The sequence below is a fragment of the Puma concolor genome, chromosome B2 (genome assembly GCF_028749965.1).
Source record: "Puma concolor isolate L17-30 chromosome B2, mPumCon1.1.hap2, whole genome shotgun sequence".
NCBI lineage: Eukaryota > Metazoa > Chordata > Mammalia > Carnivora > Felidae > Puma > Puma concolor.
In genome coordinates, this window is record NC_141671.1 from 39,589,016 (window position 1) to 39,612,318 (window position 23,303).

General features: G+C 46.0%; 2 long non-coding RNA genes across 2 annotated transcripts; one reads left to right on the forward strand and one right to left on the reverse strand.

Annotated features, from left to right (window-relative positions):
• Window positions 1-7,865: 7,865 nt before the first annotated feature.
• LOC147580933 (uncharacterized) lies at window positions 7,866-18,154 on the reverse strand. Its single transcript, XR_015251221.1, has 3 exons — window positions 17,980-18,154; window positions 15,546-15,614; window positions 7,866-8,030 (listed from the first exon to the last, which is right to left on the reverse strand). It is a non-coding gene; the product is annotated as an uncharacterized LOC147580933 (long non-coding RNA).
• Window positions 17,796-19,291, forward strand: LOC147580934 (uncharacterized). Its single transcript, XR_015251220.1, has 3 exons — window positions 17,796-17,984; window positions 18,151-18,283; window positions 18,645-19,291. It is a non-coding gene; the product is annotated as an uncharacterized LOC147580934 (long non-coding RNA).
• Window positions 19,292-23,303: the final 4,012 nt, after the last annotated feature.

The following is a 23,303-nucleotide window of genomic DNA, read 5'->3' on the forward strand; positions in this document are numbered from 1 at the left end:
TGAGGGGGCACCAAGGTGTCTCGTGGGGAAAGGGGAGACAACGGTCTTGCTGAAGGCTGAAGGACATCTCCGGAGGTGGAAAGAAACACCAGAGTATCATTTTCTTCTCTCCTTTGAAGGCCTGATGGACAGTGGTCAACCTTTCTGACCTTGGACTATTTAAAAAAATTTTTTTTAATGTTTATTTATTTTTGAGACAGAGAGAGACAGAGCATGAGCGGGGGAGGGTTAGAGAAAGGGAGACACAGAATCTGAAGCAGGCTCCAGGCTCTGAGCTGTCAGCACAGAGCCCGATGTGGGGCTCAAACTCACAGACTGTGAGATCATGGCCTGAGCTGAAGTCAGATGATTAAGCGACTGGGCCACCCAGGCGCCCCCTGACCTTGGACTATTAATATTTGCTGCCCTCCAGACCATACTGAGCCCCAGGCTCATCACAGGGCTCTTTTGACACTGCCACCCTCCCCCCACCTACAGGACTGCCCAGACCCCAGAGTTGCCTGTCTCCCCAGTAGCCTTCACAACAGAAAGCGCCACATTTCCCAATAATCACCTTTCCTGGTTTGTCCCACGGAAGCCACCTTTGGCCAGGCAGCCCTTTTTCTTAGGAGCTAGGGCAAGGCTTAGTGAAGGAGGGGGTTTAGCGGGATGGGGAGGGAGAGCTTCTTTTGCACTCACTGTCTTCCCTGAGGGACAGACAGCAGCTGTCACCAGCCTGAGTGCTCAGCCCTTTCTAGCTTACCAGTCAGCCTGCCTTAAATGGATGAGGGTGGGAAGAGGCCCCTCCTGCGGTCCCGTCAGTGGCCATCTGCTTGGCCCCTGTCACTCTCCCTGACTCTAGTCTAGGATGGCCTGGGAAGGATCCTCACACTGGCATTCATGACTGAGAACCGAAAATTAGCCCCTCTCCCTTTTCTCTGTAAATTATCCCCAAGGATAATGCCTTCCCAAAAGAACGTTTGTCTAATGGAGGGTGCCCAGGCCAGGGCAGAGGGTAAAGAGAGACACCTTATAAATCCAGCCAAACATTAGTCTGTGCACTCCAGCCACATGCAAAGTTACATCCCGGTAGTTCCTCATGGAATAGCAGGGGTTTGTGCAGGAGTAGGGGCAGGGTATTTATATAGCACATGACAGCTAAGAGATGCCCTCCACACCAGCCTTCTGTGCTCTCTTGTAAGAGAGCCCTGGAAGGCTGTGAATCCTCTTGTGGGAAGGAACTGGGCCTCAGAGAGACTAGATGTCCGCTGTCTCTCAGCCTGGAAGGTTGTGTCAGAGGCTGCTGGTGCCCCACCATATCTCCTTCACCAAGCTGCTGGAGTGTTGGTTGCCAATAGGTCATAGCTGTGCCTTCTCCAATGGGTTGTCCTTACTTGACAGGACAGAAGCCATTTCCTGGGGAGACACTCAGGAGGTGAAAGCCCTCTGTCACACCCCCCACCCTCCGTAATAACCCTTGGATAGTGACACTGCTGTCAGAATATGAAGGTTGGCCCCCTGTCTTAAGGTTGGACAGACTCCAAGGGGCCATTCACGTTCCAGAATTCCCTGAGGGATCAGGCTCAGGCAAGACCTTGCCCGAAGTGGCAGCTTGGCCTAGATTCTTCTTCAGTCCTCTCCTGCTCCCGCAACAAATCACACACACACTGGAATCCCCAGCTCAGACTCTCCTCCAGCGAACCGAGGGCTAGAGCACAGGGCTTCTGATCCCCAATCTTCATGCTCTTGAGGCAGCTCCTGGGACATCCTGTGGGTGTCTGTTGTGGTGAGAACCCAGCTTTCTGCCAGGATCTCGTTTGGGCTCCTGCTCCCAGAGGAGAAGCCTGGTTCTTAACACTTTCCCTGTGAACTGTGAGTCCGGCACCTCCCACATCCCAGCGCCGGCTCCCTCTGCACGTCCCCCTCCCATCAAGCTGTGGCAGCCAACACCATGACTCATGTCCTATCCTCGGTGGGCCTCCAGATTACTACCCCGTGCCCTCACTTGTTAAACAGTACAGATGGCAATTAACTGCATGATACGAAAATATCCCAACCCTAATTATTTCAGGGAAGAGGCCAGGGACCATTAATAAATGATGGAGATTCTTTCCAGAGACTTCTTGGCCTGTCCCCACACCACCCTGCAGAAGGCTGGGGAGTAAAGGGGACTCTTCCCCCACGCAGAGGTCAGAGGCACGGGCTGGGGAGACAAGCCGTAAAGCCCAGGGTGGTGCTACAAATTTACCAGGGAAAGTTGAACCACTCATGGGAGCACGGGAATACAAAACTGTCAGGGCCACCACCCTGGTCCTGCAGACAAGCAGGAAGCAAATAACAGTGGTTCCCTGGATGTTTCCTGATGAATAATTGATTGTAGAATGCAATCCCGTGAATGAATTCTAGCATTCCTGGTTAGCCCCTCTACACTCACCCACCTGCCTCCCTTCCCCACCCTATTCCAGGTAGTAGACACATTTTTTGTCTTCCCCAAGTTGTTAAGTGCCTCCGCGCTTCGCCCTGAGGTGGGACCCATGGGGTCTACCTCTGGGGAGCAGCAGTCAGCTGCTGACTTCCAGCAGCAGTCAGGAAGGACGGGAAGCACACAGAGACCTGAGTTGCTCAGGGTCTGCCCTTTGCTTGAACAGTGTGTCTTTTTTCCAGCAACATATCACAACAAAGCCTAGGAGAGAAAAAACATTTTTATTCATGGATCCTTTTATGTGCCAGAATGAATGCAAATGCACACACACACATACGTGCACATACACACACACACACACACACACACACACACACACACACACACCTTGAACAGACAGGGGCTTCCATACTTTGAAAGCCTAAATATGAACATTGATATTTATGGGAGGAGAGATATTTGCTTCACAAGAGGACTTGCAACAGGGTTTCTTTAAACAGCAAGCAGCCAAAGTGCATTGAACACAAAATTTGATTTACAAAAATCTGATTTACCTGGAAATATTCAGAAGCCCATGCATGGTAGGGGCGTGGATGTGTGTTTGTAAATGTGCAGAACTTGTCAGTGCCTCTTTTCATCCAGTTGGGGAGAAGGGTGAGCATTTCTGATGAAAGCCCTCCCCAGAGCTGGCTGGCTACACACCTAAGAGGTCTGATCACAGAGCAGGACCCTTAGCTAGGACTATAAACACTAGTTCCTTCTCCACCTCCAGCTAGCAGAAAGGAAACCAAACCTTGTATCCCAAGACAACCACAGACCCAGGCAGGACTCATTATTCTCAAAGAATCCTCTCCTTTTACCCTCCTAGCCCCCCAGTGGTATGGCCTCCCATGGGTATCTTGAGAGGAGTGGCTTAAAAGAGCTTATTAATCAACGCAATCAACTCCTTCATTCGAAAGATGAAAAGCCCAGTGTGCATCTGACCTTGGGGCTTCATCCCAGCCATCCCCACGGTGCATGGTGAGGCTGGGACCAATAAAGATGGCTTCTAGGAGGCTGGCCTTGCTTCCCAATCCCCTCCAGCCCTGTGCCTGCCCCTCTCATTTCTTTGCTTTGCCTCCCTTCCCTGCTTCAGGTGGCAGGTGTGTTCTTTGAGCTTTAGGTCACCTCTGATGCTCTCTTGATGAGATTTTAGCTCCCTTTCTGGTCTTATTAAAACCTCACCCCTCAGAGGTTACTGCCATGCCAACTGCTTAAGCTGGGGTCCCACAGGACTGCTTTGGAACCCACTTAGAGGATCTGGACACCCAGGGACTTGAAGATGGAACAAGGACTAAGGCTCAGGTCTCCCCTAATTTCCAGAGCAGAACTTGTCCCAGCAGACAAACGTATATCTCTTAAAACCTTAGTTCCTTTTTTGTAATAACGATAAGGCTTCTCATAATAGCAAACACTTAATAAAAAGAACAGCTACGCACCATGAGGCAGGTGGTGTTCTAAGCCCTTTACTTCTGGTAACTCATTGGTTCACAACTCTCTGAAGGAGGTACTAGCATTACCCCCACCAGCACCATCCAGGGACCCAGAGAGGTTAAATAACTTGCCTCAAGGTCACACAACTAGTAGGTGGCATAGTAGAAAACTGGACCTGGGAAATTTGACTGAAGAGTCCGAGGTCTGACTCCTTGAACCCTTTAGGACCTGGCCCCTGCTAACATCTCCGATCTCAGCTCCCACCATCCACTGCCCCACCTCCCCATCCCTGCTACTGCTCTCCAGCTACAAACACCACACTGGTTCCTTGCTAGGGCTTCTGCCTCTGCTGTTCCCTCTGCCTGGAATTCTTGGCCTCCACACCTTCATGTCCCCCATAAGAAGTTAGCTTGATGACCTCATCAGAAGCAGCCACCCATAGCTAGCTCACTGCGACTTTCATTCATTAGCATCGATTTGCTTATTTCCTTCAGCATTGCTCGCCACCTGAAATGCCCTGACTTCAGAGTTTACTATTGCTGCCACTAAGATGTAAACCATGGGGGCCGCCATCTTTCCCCTCCAGTTCATGACAGTGTGCCCTCGAAGCTAGACCACCTTGGCCTGGCACATAGTGGGCACTTGATAATACCTATTGGTCGATGAGCACTCTGGTCATATACCAATACACACACACACACGGTCCACATGTTAGAATGTGCCCTTGAGCGTATTCACACTGGGCACAGACAGCCGCGTGTCTGTGATATAGTACTCTGCAGTGTAACACTAGATAGAAGTGGTGAGACCAGCCTCACGTACACAGGCTTTTGAACAGCCAATGCTAAGAAACAGAATGCCTCTGAGGACAGATCCATAATTACCCAGCCTGGAAGAAGGCAGAACAGAAAATAGAACCTCTGAGTAGGAGCCAGAGTATCTCCACCACCTGGCCCAGGCCTTTTGTGTGGGTTGCCTGGAGAAATGGAAGACTTGATTAAAAGAGGTGAGAAACTGGCCCCTGTGAGGGGAAGGGACTGGGGTGGCCCAGTCACTCTAGTTTCAGAGTTGAGCTTGCCAAATATAGCTGGGCCGGACATGGGGCACCAATGAGGCAGGTCTGAGATCACCCAGGATGGAGTCGGGGGGGGGGTCCCCTCTCACCCAGGTTCCCTGGCCCCCACCTTATCACTCGCCTGCCAGGACTGTTCTGGGGAGGAGTGGGTGCCATCTGCCCTGAAAAGGAGATGGAGGGAGACAGGCAGCAGGGACCTAAGCTTATGTATGTTCTGACCCAGTGCCTCACCCAAGTTTGGGCATTCCGTTCTTTTTTTTTTTTTTAAGTTTTTTTTTTTTTAATATTTATTTATTTTTGGTAGAGTGTAAACAGGGGAAGTGCAGAGGATCCGATGCCAGCTCTGTGCTGACAGGCTGACAGCAGTGACCCGGATGTGGGTCTTGAACTTACTAACCGCAAGATCATGACTGAGCCAAAGTCAGACACTCAATGGACTGAGCCACTCAGGTGCCCTTGGGCATTCCATTCTGATAAGAGGTATTTGGGAAATGTGGGATCATGCACCGTTCACCAGGCAGGAATGGATCCTGTCTCCCAGGCTGCCCGGAGGGGGATGGGCACCAGTCCCCAGATGAATTCTGCCCATTGTTGCGTGCTCGTTACTACTCAAGATAATATCAGTGCTCCCTGGCATGAACAGTAGCCATGAGAATTCTAATATCAGATATGGGAGACCAAGCTGGATGGCCTCTGAGGTTCTGACAGTGCCAGTCTAGAGGTTCTAGAACCCTACACACTGACTATTATCACGAACATGAAGCAGTTGATGCTGATGTGCTCAGTGACACATACAATTAACATAAGGGAGGCTGTTAGCACGTCTACTCCCCGGTACTATGTGTTATGTATTTAATTACTCAGTAATTCGCAGCTTATAAATACACAGCCCCTGAGCTAGATCTTTCTCCATTGCCGTTTACCAATTGGGGTCCTGAGACCACGCCCCTCACCCATGAAGAGCCGAGCAAGCCCCTGGATTTGAGCATCTGAGAGAAGTTTCTGTGGCCCCCTGCCCATGCCCATAGGGGCGTTCCGCATGTCCTCCCCTACGGGCCCACAGAACCGCATCCCTCCTCAACCCGAAAGCTGGGGTTTGTTCCTGTGGCTTCCCCTTCCTCAGAAAGAGTGGTCTGTCTTAACCCATTCTTAGTTGGGACTCAAAGCAAATCTCTTCCCCTTAGTCACTTTCTCTGCTAAGAGAGGCGTGCAGGTCTGGGAACCACCGAGAGCGCCATGAATTCACCCAGCTGTGACAGCCACCCTGGCCTGGGCTGAACTGTGGCCAATCCATCCTTGACGGCAGCGCCCTCCTCAGAGACAAGGAGACCAGATGAGACGTGTGGAAAACCCGACCTGTGAAGGTACCAAGGGCCCCAGCCCCTGTTCTTTCATGTCTCATGACATGGGGTGGAGTGTCTTGTGTTCAGCAAACCACTGAACAGTGAAATATTTTGATTTCTACACCTCCCTCACACTGCTGGTGGCTTCTGTCTTCTCAAGTTCATGGCCTGTTTGGGATTCAAAAGTGTAGGAATGAAGGAAATCTGGGGGGTTTCATTCATATCAATTCTGATGGAGGCATATAAGTTTATTGAAGGCTTCCTCAGCCCTGTCACTCACCACGACTGTGGCCTTTGACACAGAGGTTTAACGGCTCTGGGACTCAGCTTGCTCTTCTGGAAAATAGGTGGCCCACCCCACGTCCCAGGCTTAGTGAGGCTTACCTGGCATAGCACATATGAAGCGTTTAGCAGAAGCTGTGTAAAGAAACATGAGCTCCTCCCTGCCCCACTCACCCCTTCTAACTGCTAAGGACCTTCCTCTTCATGCAGCCTCTGAACAGTCGAGTGAGGTTACCTCCTCAGTGCCCATCTTTCATCACAGATGCCATAGCGTGGCCCATTCAGTGCCCTTGAAACATTCTGTAAGGTCAGGTCTCAGCTCCTCCTCTGTCCCATCTTCCTGGGCTCCAGCTTTATCCCTCTCCCTGTATTTAAGCTGTCATGGCTGACCAGAGACCATGACAGTTTTTATAAGGCTGGTGGTTCATTAGCTCCCCTCTCTGTCTTCTGGTTCAGGGGGCTGGCCCAGCTCCTCATTTGAGGAGGCCACAGCCTAGGTGGGGTGATGGGCAGGTCCCAGCCACAGGATATTTATTGGGGTGGGGTGTCTGGGGCCAGGCTTTCTGACTGGTCCCAAATGTGACAGCTGCTGTGTCTTCAAGAGCATGTTGCACTCCCAACCCCTCTGACCTGGGTTAAAAACTGACAGGGAAGAGTGACAGATAGCAAGAGTCCTGAGGTACTGGTGGGATACGACCCCAAAGCAGGAAGAAAGAGCGCCCTGAGTCCAGAATATAAGCTTCCCTTCCTCAGAGTCCTAGCCCCTGCCTTTTTACGTTGACAGCCATGTTTGTCACCACTGTCACTCCAGCCACGGACTCCTGATGGCTGGGACACCAGAGTGGAGAAAAACAAGAGGAAAAAAGCAGGGATCCTCACCCCCACGCATGCTCTGATTTATAGGAGTTCCCTTTGGGGCACCTGGATAGCTCGGTTGGTTAAGGGTCCGACTTCAGCTCAGGAGATGATCTTGTGGTTCACGAGTTTGAGCCCTGCATCAGGCTCTGTGCTGACAGCTCAGAGCCTGGAGCCTGCTTCAGATTCTCTGTCTCCCTCTCTCTCTGCCCCTCCCCAGCTTGTGCTCTCTCTCTCACTCTCTTTCTCTCTCTCTCAAAAATAAATAAACATTAAATAAATAAATAGATAGATACATAAAGGAGTTCCCTATTCTGCTGCTGTAGCCAGAAGCACAGGGTTTCTTCTGCAACTCTGCACCAAGCACCTGACTTCAGGCTTCAGGCTACACTAAGTTCTGCTCAGCAGAGACCCAAGTACAACATATGCCCCACCCACCACCAGTCTGGTGGTGGTTAGACTCCTGGTTTCCCCTACCCCCCTAATCCACTTGCCGGTACTTACTGTTTGGAGACTTCAGGTAGCTGCACTGTGTACTGTCTAGGTTGTATACTCGGTAAGGGAGAGAGGCGGCCATGTGTTTATTTCCTCTTACCTGGAACTGGAACACAATAAGATTTGAAAGCATTATCAAGTTTTAAAAGCCTTGGTCCTTCTCCTGCCTCCAAGAGGAAGGAGACAAGTCCTGGCTGATTGTCACATTATCCCATCTCCTCATGAAAACACAATCACATCTATTCACTTATTCATTCTCTTAACAAATATTTCTTGAGCACCGGTTCTGTCTGTGCTGGGCCCCTTCTAGACGCTGAGAATTCAGCAGTGAGAAACAGACAAAGCCACTGCCAGACGAGGCAGTCAGAATATAAACAAATAATTAAATATATAATATGTAGGCGATAAATACTATTGTGCAAAATAAAGGAACACCAAAAGATGAAAAGTGCCTTTTTATAAAGTGTGGACAGGCAGAGCCTCTTTGAATAGGTAATGAAATCTAAGGAGAAAGCAGAAAAAAAGTGAGCTCTCTCAGTATCAGAGGCAGAAGTATTCCAGGAAGAAGAAATTGCCAAGGCCCTTTGAGGGCAAAGACAGCATGTCTGGCGTGTCTGAGGAACAGCCGGAGGCCCGTGTAAGTGAGCAGGGAATACAGGGCAAGGAAGAGTGCAGTTGAAGTTGAGATCAGAGGTTGGCTGGGGTGGGGGGTAGAGCGTGGAAAGATCACATGTGACCGTGAACACGATTGTTAGGACTTTGGGCGATGTGGAATTTCACACAGAGGAGTGACATTATCTGACTTACAATTTAACAGGATAGGTCTGACTGCTGTTTTGAGAATAGAGTGGGGGCCAAGAAGGAAGCAGAGAAAGCATCTAGAAGGCCGTTGAAATAATTCAGGAGAGAGAAAACCATGTATTGGTCCAGGGGAATCAGATGGAGGAAGTTACAAATGGTTGCATTCTGAATATTTGTTGAAGGTAGAGTGGACCAAGAGGGTTTTGATAGAGAGAGACAGTGAATAGTCAAGTTGGAGTTGCTGTGGAGACCATTTGGCAATCACCCTGCTGACTAGGAATCTCCAAGCCAACATCCTTGACATCATGATGTTCAGCCACTTAAGGAATACTCCCTGGGAGAGAGGATTCACTGCCTCACACAACAGCCTTACCCAGTCCCTTAAATTTCTTTCTTATACTCACTCAAAGTCAATGTCCCTATGTCTTTCTCTCACTGCTCCAGAAGCAGTATGGAGGAGGTCTTCACACCTCCCACAGACAATCCTCCAGATTCCCATCAGAGATGTGTCTGGCCTCTCCCTCCATTCATATTCTCCATCAGTGCCGTTTTCTGTCCCTCTGGACATGAGCAAATCCCAGGAGGAAGAAGCTCTGGGTGTTCTACCGGGCAGAACTCCTTCTGGAACATAGTTCACAAATTTTGGCAAAGGATTCGCATTCAGACCACAGATGTAAATTTGGCAAACACATTCATCTCCATTCTTCTTTCCAGGTGGGGAAAATTAGAGAGTTAGCTTCAATCTTGCTTCCTTACCACTGAGAAAAACAAAGCAATTAGAAGTGTGCTTCCTTAGACGCCACCTGTCAGCATCCATGTCCACACCCTCTGCTTTCCTGCCCGTTGGGAGTAAACAAATTATCTGCACTCCCGTCTCAAACCAGCCCCTCCGCTTTTCTACTATATCCCACCCCTTCTCACATGTTCAGGAACAGGGGTATCCCTAAAAATCCGAGGGAACAATGGAATAGAACTAATATTTTAAAAACAGAATTCAAGAACACTTTATGGAAATAGAAGAAAACTTAAATTTATGTAAAGGTCAACCACATGCCTGGGCAAGTTGAGAATGATCAACTCAGAAATATAGCCTATACAGTAATTAGACTATAAAGAAAAAGAAGCAATACTCAAGGCCTCCAGACACAATAGTCATAATACCTCTAAAAGTATGAAAATTCTATTGGCATCAGGATATTTGAGAGCAACCTGTAAAGCAAAGCAAGAATGGAGCTTTATATTCAGATAACCAACAGAAAGGAGATGAGTTGTAAGCCAAGGACTTTATATGCAATATAGCTATCATTCAATTATCAAGGCTATTGAAAAATTATATATGCAAAGAGTGAGAGAATCCTGTACACATGAGCCCTTTTAAGATAACCTGCTAGACGAGGAATTCTGTCTGCTCAAGACATGACTGGGGAGTGGGGGGAAAAGAGAATGATGGTGAGTGTGTAGTGTATTTAAAGTATATTTAGAGCATGTAGATCTAATAGTTAAACAAGGATCGGGGACAAAGGTGGAAAATAATTTGTAAATATCATAGGTTCTGACCAAGTAGAAAGCATGTAACTTAAAATTCGAGCGAAGAAAGAAGACAGAAAGAGGAACAGGTAGGAATCAAATGACACCATTTAGAATTCACAATCTAGGCAGATAATTTATAGTTGAGATAAAAGTTAAATAAGAGTATGTTAAAAGATCTCAATCAAAGGTAACTAGTAGAGCAAAAATGTACACTTTTGTAAATATCAAAACAATTTTTATTTTAAAAAAAGCAAAGGGGACATATAGAGAAAAAAGCAAAGTAAGCATAACATAAAATTGACACCAATATATTAGTCATGTCAATAAATATGAAGGAGAGGGGCACCAGGGTGGCTCAGTTGGTTAAGAGTCTGACTCTTGGTTTCGGCTCAGGTCATCTCCCAGTTCATGAAATTGATAGCATGGAAAGCTGATAGCATGGAGCCTGCTTGGGATTCTCTCTCCCTTTCTCTCTCTTCCCCTTCCTCCCTCTCGCTCAAAATAGATAAACATTTAAAAATAAATAAATAAATAAATAAATGTGAAGGATATTTAACTTGCCTAGTAAAAGAAATAGATTTTCAAAATATTTTACAAAGCAAAATTCCAGTCTCTTCTATATAGGATAGAGACATTTAAAACAAAGTGATTCAAAGGCTAAAGAATAAAAGAGGATAGGAAAAGTTATGCTATTTAAATAGAACAACTTTAAAGAATAGTAGTAAGCTTACTATTAGACAATGCAGAATTTAGACCAGAAAGCATCAAACAAGACAAATAAAAACATATTAGAAGGCAAAAACCCACAATCTACAATAAAATATATCAGCTATTAATATCTATGTACCAGATTACACAGAAACCACTTATCAATGAAATAGAAATGACAGCAATGCAAGGAGAAATAGATAAAAATAATAATGATAAGACAGTTTTACACACCACTCTCAGGACAAGAAGGGCATGTGAACAAAAAATAAGTCTAAATAGAGAAGACTTAACCAACATTAATGTTAAATTAGATTCCATAAATATGTATTAAATGCTGTACCCTTTAATAAAGAATATACTTTCTTCTCAAGCAGACATGAAATATTCATTGAAATTGATCATATGTTATATCACAAAGGAAACATAAGTAGGTTCCACATTAGAAATATTACAAACAGAACTCTCTGATTACAATGCAGTAAAAGCAGAAATAAAAAGCAAAAATTTAAAAAGCCCTTCCAGGGGTGCCTGCATGGCTCAGATAGTTAAGCATCTGACTCTTGATTTTGGCTCAGGTCATGATCTCAGAGTTTGTGAGATTGAGCCCCACGTTGAGCTCTGTGTTGACAGCACAGAGCTTGCATAGGATTCTCTCTCTCTCTCTCTCCCCCTCTCTCTGCCCCTCCCCTCTCAAAATTAATAAATAAACTTAAAAAAATTAAAAAAATTAAAAGCCCTTCCAAAGATGGAGAAAAAGGGACTGACTTCATTCTCCCTCCTAAAACAATAACATAAAGTCTGAACAAAATATTTGAAACATACAAGACATCAAACCATGAAGGTCAAAGATCCTGAAGACTTAGAAACAAAGGAGATTAATTCTACAATTTTATCAGTTGAGTGCCTGGAGAGAGTTCCAGGCCCAGCTCAGGGAACCCAGTGGACTGCCTGCCTGACTGAAGAAGCTGAGAGTCTGAGGAGATCAAGGGAGCTGCAGCTCACAGGACAGAGTCCAAGAGAGAGGAGAGCTGCAGAGGGTCCCTCTCACGTATTCAACAGAATGCTCATCAGCACACTTGTGTGAGGAAACTACCTGTCTCAGTCCATTCAGGCTGCTATAACAAAATACCATTACTGGGCAGCTTATAAACAACAGAAATTTATTTCTCACAGTTCTGGGGGCTGGAAGTCTAGGACCCAGATGCTGGCATGGTTGGGTGAGGCCCTTTTCTGGTGGTCCACTTCTCACTGTGTAGTCCTCACATGCTGGAAGGGGCCAGGCAGCTCTCTTCTTTTATAAGGCACCAATCCCATGATGAGAGTTCCATGCTCATGACTTAAGTACTCCCCAAAGGCCCCACCTACTAATCCATCATCTTTGGGGGCTAGGATTTTAACATATGCATTTTGAGAGGAAACAAACATTCAGATCATAGCACTACCCAAACCACAGAAAGAACCTTTTAAAAGGATAAGCAGAAACACCTCCAGGTACTGTCACAGGACCAAGAGTAGTGTCTGCTCCAAGCCGCTGAACTAGAAAGCTTCATAATTCATGTAGAATTGTATAGGGTACTCAGAAGGATCTTGCCTCAAAGGTGGGGGATAATTAGCCCTAGACTGAACAATGCATTGGCTTTATCTGACAAATCTTTAATGCAAAACCTGAAAGGACTGAACTCTTTCCACATAACTTAACTCCATCTGAAAACAAAGTTCAGGAATAGTTATAGGAATACAAAAACAAATTAAAATTCATAATGTCCAATAAAAAATTACCTGGCCTGTAGAAAAGCAGGAAAATACAACCTATAATGAGGAGGAAAGTCAATTAATTAAAACAAGCCATAACTGGGCACATTGTTAGAGGTAGCAGACAAAGACATTAAGATAGTTATTATAACTGTAATCCATATGTTCAAAAAGTTAGTAGAGAGACACAAGATGTCAAAAAAAAAAAAAAAAAAAAGACCCAAATTGAACAGCTAGAGAGGAAAACTACAATGCTTGATGTGAAAGTCACACTGGATAGGATTAACAACAGATCAGACACTAAAGAAGAAAAGATTAGTGAATTTAAGACAGCAATGGAAACAATCTAAAATGAAATACACAGAAAAAAATCATAATAAAAAAGAAAATGAAAAGAGTATCAGTGAACAGTAGTACAACTTCACGCTGCCTACTATATCTATAATTGGAATCCCCAAAGGAAAGGATAGAAAAGGGACATTCAAAAAAAAAAAAATCTGAAGAAATATTAGCTTAAAATACTCAAAACATGATAAAAACTAACTCACATACTCAAGATGGTTAACAAACTCTAAGCACAAGAAACACGAAGAAAACCACTCTAAGCCAAATCATAATAAAATTACTCAAACCAGTGATAGAGAAACCCTTAAAAGCAACCGGAGAAAAATACACCTTACATGAAGAAGAAAAAAAGACAAGTGTGCTAGAAGATTTCTAGTGAGAAACAATGCAAGTAAGAAGACTGTGAAACATCTTGAAAGTACTAAAAGAAGTAAACTGTCAACCTAGTATTCAATTCCCAGTGAAAGCATCTTTCAAAAACGAATGCAAATAAATATGATTTTTAGGCATGCAGAGGTTGAAAGAATTCATGCCTGTAGAACCCCATTACAAGATTTGTTAAAAGAAATCCTTTAGGCAGAGGAAAATTATACCAGATGGAAATATAAAATTTCACAAAGAAATAAACAGCACTGAAAATGGTAGCTTTATGGATAAATATGTAGGATTTTATTTTATTATTTAAATCCCTTTAAAGTTAGTTACATTTAAGAGAAAACATTGTAGTGTGGAGTTTATAATATATGTAAAAGTGAACTGTATGGCATAGATAGCATAAAGGCTACTAGGAGATAAATGAAAATACACTATGGAGAAGTTGATTCCTATAATATATATGATGTAGTATAGAATCACTTGAAAGTAAATTGTAACAAGTTAATGATGTGTACTATAAATCCTAAAACAACCACTAAAATGGCAAAAACAAAGAATTGTAGATAGTAAGCCAACAAAAAAGAAAATGGAGTAAAATGTTCAAATACTTTAAAATAAAGCAAGATAAAGAGGAAAATAAAAATCACAGACATGGAACAGATAGAAATCAAACCGCAAGATGATATACTTACACCTAACCATATCAATAACTCATTACATGTAAATGGTTTAAACACTCCAATAAAAAGGCAGAGATTGCTCAAATGCATAAAAAAGAAATCCCCACTACTGCTGCCTACACAAAACTTGCTTTAAATATAAAGATACAGATAAGTTGAGGCAAAGAAATGGGAAGGGGCATCTGGGTGGCTCAGTCGGTTAAAATGTCTGACTCTTGGTTTCCACTTGGGTCATGGTCTCGTGGCTTGCAGTTTCAAGCCCTGTGTCAGGCTCTGCACTGACAGTGTGGAGCCACCTTGGGATTCTCTGTCTCTGGATCTCTCTGCCCCTCCCTCACTTGCTCTCTATCTATCTCTCTGAATAAATAAACATTTAAAAAATTTTAAAAAGGTAAAGAAATGGGGAAAGATAAACAGTGCTAATACTAATCAAAAGGAAGCCAGAGTACCTATACCACTATGAAACTAAGTAGATTTCAGAACAAAGACTATTACCACAGATAAAGAATGTATGTGATAATCAGTCAAATGAGAGGACATAACATAATATAAGTTGTTGATTATATAATACTATTGCATAGATGCTAACTTTCCTAATTGATAACTACCCCATGCTTGTATAAGAGAATTTCCTAATTCTTAGGAAATAATTAATTATGAAGGAGTAAACAGGCACAATGTAATACAACTTACTATCAAATGAGAGAGAGGTAAAGCAAATGTAGCAAAATGTTAACCATGAATAGATCTGCTTTAGCATATATAGGAATTCATGTACTACTATTGCAACTTTTTTATAAAATTTGCAACCAAGACAAAATAAATGTTAAAAAATTATATACACCCCACTCCCATAACAGTCCTTATATAAAATAAATATCTCAATTTCTTTATTCCATAGCACTTCTGAAGTTCTAATATGAAATATCTTTTAAATGTCTGTCATGACCTTCCCTCCATAAAAGTACAAGTTCTCAGGGACCTGAATAGTTGCTATTTGGTACTATGAGGTAATCTTGAATTTCTAGAACTATACCTAGCACTTAGTAGATGTAGAATTATTAATATTCTTGAATGAGTGGACAAATGCTACAATTGGATATAACAGACTCTAGAGTCAGATGATCTGTGTCCAAATCCTTTTTCTTCGTGTTACTGGATACAACATGGGCAAGTTACTAAACTTCTCAGGAACTTAGCTCCTAATGAGTAGTTACCTAAAATGGATATAGGGAGTGTGATGTCGGCAAAAATGGTGGAGTATGGAACTCCAGAAATCTGTTCCTCCACAGAAGCAATGAATAATCTGGCAAAAACTGTGAGAATCAACCTTGTGGGGAATCTAATCAATGTCATACAGCATGCACAGGAATGATTATTCAAGAAAAACACATATGAGCCTCGATAAATAAGATATTTTAACCTACCTGGTACCATCTCCCACTCCCCAACTTGGTAGTGACCTGAAGGCAACAGTTGGTATTCCCAGTATATACCTGGAACCAGAGGGAACAGAAGAGACCTTATCCTCAAACAGTTGTGGTTTTTGTTTTGACCTGTCTGGTGACTCCTGGAAGAACTGTCTCAAACAGCTGACTTTATTTCATCTACCTCAGAATGATCCCAGGGTTGAAGCAGCTACCCAGGGAGAATTTGTCAAAAATACTTAAAGTCAAATGTGTTAGCTGCTGCTTCCTCAGGCAGGGAATAACGGTTGGGGAAAATAATAGTCTAACTTAAAAGCCTGGAAGAGAAATGCTAGGGAATGAGAATAAGGATTTTGGAATGCTGCCACACATTTCTGGGAATCCAGAAAGCCATGCAAATACCCAGGGCTCAGAAAAGACCTGAGAAGGCCCTAAGCCCTTATCTCTGACTAATCTTCAGGCTCTGCACAAGCAGGAAGCAAAGGCTGAGATACAGTTGTAAATTGTCTAGCTGAGTGTTGAATACATGTCCCAACACATGTGCACACACACATGCACACACGCACCATCCACTAAGACTGGGAGGTTTTGTTTTTTTTTTTTTGGTTTTTTGTTTTTTTTAGTTCCAAGTATTTAAGGAAATTTCTGTGAAATCACTAGCTGACCATAAATCTAACAGAACAGACTTTAGTGGCCACACATGACAAACTGTCATAGGATACAAACTACAAAACTAGCTCAGAAAAGCCATGCAACAAACAAACAACAACAAAGGAAATGCAAATCAAAACCACCGTGCAATACCACTTCACACCTATTAGGATGGCTATAAACTTTTTTTTTTTTAATGAAAATAACCAGCATTGATGAGGAGAAACCTGAACTTTCATGCATCGCTGGTAGGAATGTAAAATGGTGTAGCCACTGTGGAAAGCATTTTGGCAATCCCTCAAAAAAAGTTAAATGCGGAATTGCCATATGACCCAGCAATTCCACTCCCAAGCATATATCCAAAGAAACTGAAAACATACATTCAAACAAAAAAACGCGTACACAAATGTTTATAGCAGAGTTAGTCATGAAAATCAAAGAGTGGAAACAACCCAAAAGTCCATCGACGGGAATGGATAAACAAAATAAGGTGTAATCATGCAGGGGAGTATTCTTTAGCCTTAAAAAGAATGAAGTACTAGTACATGCTACAGCATGGAGAAACCTTGAAAACACTATACTAGGTAAAAGACAGCCAGACACAAAAGATCATATGTTGTGTGATCCTGTTCACACGAAGTGTCCAGAAGAGGTAAATCCGTCAAAACAGAAAACGGCTTACGTGTTGCTCTAGGCTAAAGCAAAGAATACGGAGTGACCGCTTGGCTTCTATGGGGCTTCTTTTGCGGGGAGTGACAAAATGTTCTGGAATTCAATAGTGGTAATGGTTGCACAACAGTGTGAATGTAATAAAAGCCATTGAATTGTACACTTTAAAATGGTGAACCTTATGTGAATTCTGTCAATTTTTTACAAAGGAATCTGGGATGCTCAGGTATGATGATGCATGTTGAACTTTCCAGGAGGGAGTCTTTCAAAATAAGTGCCCAGGAAATATTAACAGACGAGCTCCCCTCCAACCAGCCTCTGCGGGTCTGAGTGAGAACCTGGTTCCCCAGGCCTTGCAGAAGGGGACAGGGGAAGCAGGAGACAATGGCAAAGCTTTCTTCAGGGTTCTGAGGCCCCATGAGCTGGATGAGCCTGGTCAAGCGTTTCTCTCTAGTAGAGGGTCTTTGGTTGGGTGGAAAATGTCAGAAATTGGCCTTAGTAGGGTCTGAATTGCAGTTGTGCCTCTAACTCTTGTGAGACCTCAGGCCAAGTACCTTCTGGATGGTGCTTTCCTCTGAGGTAAGATAAAAGGGAAGTAAGAACTCATGAAGCACAGAAATCCTGGGATTCCACGGCCTGGTAAATATAAAGCAGGAGGCCCAGGGGCTCCGTCCCCTTCCACCCTGCCACCACCTGTTCCAAGGGCCAAGGCTCCTAGGCAGCCCCCGCGCTCCGCGGATTCCAGGCCCTCCCCCACCTACACTGGTCCGCAAACTGCCAAACCCAGGACCTTTGGCAGGTTGCGGAGTTTCGGGGGAGCGGGAGCGGGCAGGGGGAGGAGCGGGAGCGGGCAGGGGGAGGAGCTTGGCCTCTGATTGGAGGAGGGCTGCGGGGGAGGGGCGGTGGGCGTGGCCAACGGCTTGAGCCCGGCAGTTGGCGGTTAATTTCGGGCCGCCCCTGGTTCAGTTTCTCCGCAACCGCTCTGAGTTGACTTCTTAGATGACAACCCGGCTTATACGCACTCTCCCTATCCAGGGAAGATCAGAACTGCCTTAAGGATGCAGGAAAAACCCCGAGACCCAGGATGTGGGGAACTGGGCGCCCCCTCCCTTACCTCAGGTTGGTTGCAGAAGTTGCGGCCTTGGCGTCCCCAGGGCCACAGCTCTGTCCCCTCAGGGCGTGGCTCCCGCGCTGCAGGGCTGAGCCCCTCCCCTCGCCTCGGGCTCACCCTCGCAACTCCGCCCCCTTTTCTCCCTCTACCTCTGTGTTTGGTCTCCCGTGGCAGGATTCCATTCTCCCTTCCGGAGGACTCGCCGCCTGCAGGCCATGAAAGAGCGCAGGACTCCGAGGACCCGGACTAGCCTAGCGGAGCCGCCCTGCCCCGCCCGGCCCCGTGCCCCGTGTTCCCCGGCGCCAGGGTGAGTGTCCCGGCCGCCCCTCTCCTCTCGTAGGCTGGCTCCCCCCGGGTTTTGAGGGATGTTCCGTTTCTCACCTCCCTTCCCAGCGTGAGGGGTGGAAGCTTGAGGTCAGGAGACCTCCTCTGCAAGGGCCAGGGGCTCCCATCTAAGCTCGGGATGCGGGGGCGGGGTGGGGGGACCAGGGAACCCTTTGCGAAATTTGCTCTCACCTGAAACGCGACGTTATAGTAACGCCTAAGTCAGAACCTCCACGCGAATGGGAGTGTCTTTTGAAAACAGGTGTGGCACACACTGCTTGTGGTTTTAACTTGGCCGCCTCTCTGTGTATCAAGTTTCCTCTCATTTCCTTTTGCTTTCACAGGACTGGTCACACTGCCCACGATCATCAGTCAAGCATAACCAAGAGTGTGGAGGCTATTTGTGCACGCGGTCATCTAGCCACTAGAAAGTCACCTTCCAGGAGTCCCATCCCAGCAGGACCTTCCCAGGCTCCTGCCTTCCCAGCCTTCACCCCAGTGTTAGCTATCTGGAAAAGGGTCTGCGAGCAGGACCTGGGGCTCTTTTCTTGGTCCATGCATTGCCCACACCCGTTTCCCCCTCAAGGTACTGAGTACTCTCCCTTCACTGAGGAGATCTGAGCTTGGTCCAGGCAGCAGGAGAAGACACAGCCCTCGGGGGTTAAGGTTCCTTCAAAGTCAAGGCTCACAGGATTCCTCAGGAGAGAGGGCTGGGCGTGAGCAGGAACCCCGCTGTAGGTGTTTGTAGCAGTGAAAAGGAAAAGTGAAAAAGCTCAGCTCAGACCCAAAGGCTCTTCCACTTACCATCAACATGGAAACTTGGCTCTTCACATGAGTATATCCTCCCTCTTTTGTGCAGTATCTTGTTCCTCAAACCGCCCTTCCGTGAAGGCCTGTGGGGTCAAGGGGCCTGGCCAGTCACGCAGAGGTGACTGAGCCCCGCAGACCTCAGGTCAGGTAGACAGATTTAATAAAGGCTTCACGACCTTGACTGTCAGGACTCGTGATTGGTGTGCGGGTTCAGGAGATTTGGATGGTCCTTTTTTTTCTTTCCATCCAAACAGGTGCATGGTACTTGTGCCACAGACACGTGGGCAATGAGGGGAGGCTGGGGGTGGGTGGGATTTTGAGGGATATCCCTGGCTCTTCCCCTTTCCCTCTGAAGAATGCTCCTCAGTATGTCAGGGAGGGACCTGACACCAGTCGATTTGCTAGACACCCGGCAGGGTTTTCTTTGAGCTTCTACATGGTAATAGGGCAAGAACCAAAGGGACAAATTTATCTGCCAGAATGTCAGGCCATTAGGAAGGATGTGGAAGGGGCTAAATAGTGATTCATATTGAGGTCCTGGGATTTCATTACTGTTTTGAAACTTCATTCTCCTAGTCCTTGATTAAGGGTAATGGGAGAATTAATAAGAAATTACTGGTGGGAGGGGGTTGTCTTCAGAGTGGGGACCCAAGAGTACAGGCATCCTGTCAGTGGCCTGGGTTGTGTACCTGGCAGGTGGTGGGCAGCTTTGCTGGATCTCACAGTTGGTAGTGAAAGTCGTTGCAAAAAAAACATTCACTTGCTGGGGCTTCGGATGTCACCCAGTGCCCTGCCCCCTCTTCCTGTCTTGTTTTCCCACATGCCACAGAGACAAGAGCTGATCTGGCAAGGGAACAATCCCTAAGACTCCCCACATTGGGGCCCTTTCTCTGTGCTTTTCTACTCCAGTGATGACCACAGAATATTCTGGGAGTTGTCTTCAGTTAAAGACTCGGGGGTCTCCTAAGGAGCGGGAATGGTGGAGTCTGTACAAAGCTAGAGCCATAATCATTAAGCACTGAGTTCATCGGAGCACAGGGAATGAGTTCATGTGTTCTTGTCCTTGGAGGACTTATAAAAGTATGGAATCATTTGTAATCAGAATAACCACATGGCAGGGATATTGATGAACAGAGGAGGGCTTACTTGGAGACCTCTGATCTTTCCAGCCCCAAGACTCTGGGCCTAATACCCACATAATCATTAGTGTTCTGTAATTTATAACAGTGTTATCATTGATCCATGTCATTAATCATCATGAATTGGTGATTTCTCAAATGCTCTGGGTTATTTGTGTATCAACATAGAGCTCTGTGATTTACAAACACAGAAATCCTTGGAGGTAGAGAGACGCCATGGCCATTTTACAGATGAGAATACTGAAAAAGACTCCACTCCCTTGAAGGAGAGGGTATGCAGTGCACTTGCCCCATTGGGCCTGCTGGCTTACTCCTCTCTCCAGCCCCCACATTTGAGAAAGCAAGAACAAAAAAGCCAATAGGCCTCAGTTTCTCAGGATGTTTAAGGACTTTGAGGACAGCCTTCTACTTTTCATCACACAGGCACTGGGACAGACACAGAGAAGGCATTAAATATCTGTCCAATAGATTTCTCCATGTCTTCCGTTTTTTAATGTTACATGTCCTCTTTTAACCCTTGTGGCTCGCATCATCCTTCCAGATGATTCACTGAGATTCTAATGTCCTTTGCTGTTATTAGGTAACTTTGGGGCACCTCCAGTGATTGACTGATTACCCAGCTCTTCCCCTAACTAGTTCTATGACCTGCAGCATGTTGTTTATCCTCTCTGCGTCTCAGTTTTCTAGGTGGTAAAATGGGTGATCCAACCTGTGTGTCATGGGTGAGGATTATAAGAAATAGCACATGGATGCTTATTCCTCTGTTTGGCAAGTAAGATGAGTTCCCTCTTCCCTGCTTGCACAGTCCTTTGTGTTCTGCGAAGAACTTTGCTATCTATGGTGCCTCACAACCAAGAAAGGAGAGTCCTGAGTCTGCCCTTCCCTAGCTACTTCAAGGCCAACTCAGATTCTGTAAAACTTTCTGAAACACTTCTGTTCTTCTGTGCAACAGCTCTCCCCTCAATAAATTTACCCTGGAATAATCTGGAGGACCAGGGGCTCATCACCCTCAGCCATTCTCCAGTCATTTGGTGTCTATCCCTTCATGAAGACCCGGAAGAGACAAGTGGGTTTGATGGTGGGGCTATGCCTTAGAGCCTCTAGTGTTCATGGAGAAGCCAGCCCTTTCCTCCTTCACTAAGCTTTGATGTCCCAATGGGCCTCTGTTCCTATATTGGGTCAGGAGTCTTTGCCTTCCCACAGGGAACAAAAAGAGCATCAAAACATATACAGCACAAATGCTCAAATCCCGAAAAGGACCTCAGATTCAGGGGGCCCCCTGCTTGCCTCCTGGCTTCACTAGGGAGTGGGCCTACAGGGACACTCCAAGTGGAGGCCCGTCCCAGGCCTCTGCTCTGTGCCCTCTTCTAGATGTGGATGGGAGATGAGCTGGACCTATACAGCTTTGTCCTCTCAAGTTTTCCTTTCTGCCCCTCACCTCTTCCTTACTCGTGCTTGCCTGATCCCTCTCACCTCCCCCCTTCCTTTGCTTAGCCAATAGCGGACCGTGGTCTCTGACCCTATCCCACCCAGGGTGGGACTGGAGGGCTGAGAGATCTTCATGCTCATGGAACATTCCTGGAAGAGCCACCCTTCCCAGACTCATACTGCAACTCTCAAGAGCCCTATATCCTTCTGTATCTCTCCCAGACTTGGTTGTTCTCTTGCTGTGTGGATATTTTCTTCCTCTGGCTGCCTTCTCAGCCTTCACTTCTATTTTCTGCAGCAGGTGGGCATCACTGTAATGGCTGAGTGAGTGTGTGTGTGGTGGGGGGAGGGTATGGTGTGATGGGAACACCAGTTCTGGGGTCTGAAGGTTTCATTTGAGAACCTTTCTGCTTGATAAGCTCTATAAGAACTTGGAAAAAAAATCCCAAATAAATAACTTACATCTTCAGGTTGGAAAAGCTGTAAACTGGGGAAAGCAGTGATGTGTAAATCTGAGTTTTGGGGTAAGGAATGGAAGGCATGGGGCATCTGGGTGGCTCAGTTGGTTAAGCATCCAGCTCTTAATTTTGGCTCAGGTCATGATCTCATGGTTCGTGAGGTAGAGCCCTGAGTAGGGCTCCACGCTGGTAGTTCAGAGTCTGCTTGGGATTCTGTCTCTGCCTGTCTCTCTCTCTCAAAATAAATAAATCAACTTAAAAAAAAGGAATGGAAGTCATGGTAATCCATCTGAAAGAATTTACTTGAAACAGCGGGATGCTGTACAACCTCTCTAGCCCTGCTGTGGACTGTATGTATTCAAATGTCTCCACTTGGCTTTCTCCCCCACCACTCTGCAGATAAGTCTGGATGTAGGGAAGAAAGCCCAGTTGACCACCCCTGGAATCAGATACTCTTGTCTCAGCCCCCTCCATCTTGTTTTCTACCCCAAACCAAAGGCGGAGGGGCTCAGGCAAGAGTATCTTGTTTTCTCATACCTGGCACAAATCTCCATTTTCCATACCTCAGGGGAGATGGAGGGCTGTAGAGCTCAAGAGGAAAAGTCCCAGAAAAGTCCCAAGCTCTGCTTCCCTAATGATACTGGCCAAGGCTGAACTAACCTAACCCTGTTTGCAGGATTCCTCAGAAGGCAGAGTCTCATCAGAACTCTGCAAAAAATGTGAGGATCAAGGAAGAATTAGACTCCTTTACTTGATGGCTGTTGGGGCCCTCCCCACATCCTCCCTCTGCAGTGACCCACAGTCCTCTCCATTTACCTTCATCATGGAAGCCAGGCTCTTTGCGTGGGGGTCACCCTATCCCCAGCCACATGTTCTGCTGTACCTCACTTCTCCCTCAAGTAACTGTGAAGTGTCAGCTCTACCCAAGGGGCCTGCCCAGCCATCCACTGCTGGATGAGGTGTAGTATTTCTCTAAAATTCCTTCCAGTGGGGAGGAAGAATGTTTGTGCTGGAGGGGACCATGTTTGTGCTGGAGGGGACCTGGATGTTAAGGAGAGGTGGAAAAGGCTGGTCAGTGGGCTGCTTCAGGTCCTCCTACCATCCCATTGGGAAGAACTCACCCCTAACTCAAGTACTGTCCCTAGGTGATTTACCTGGCATCTGGCAG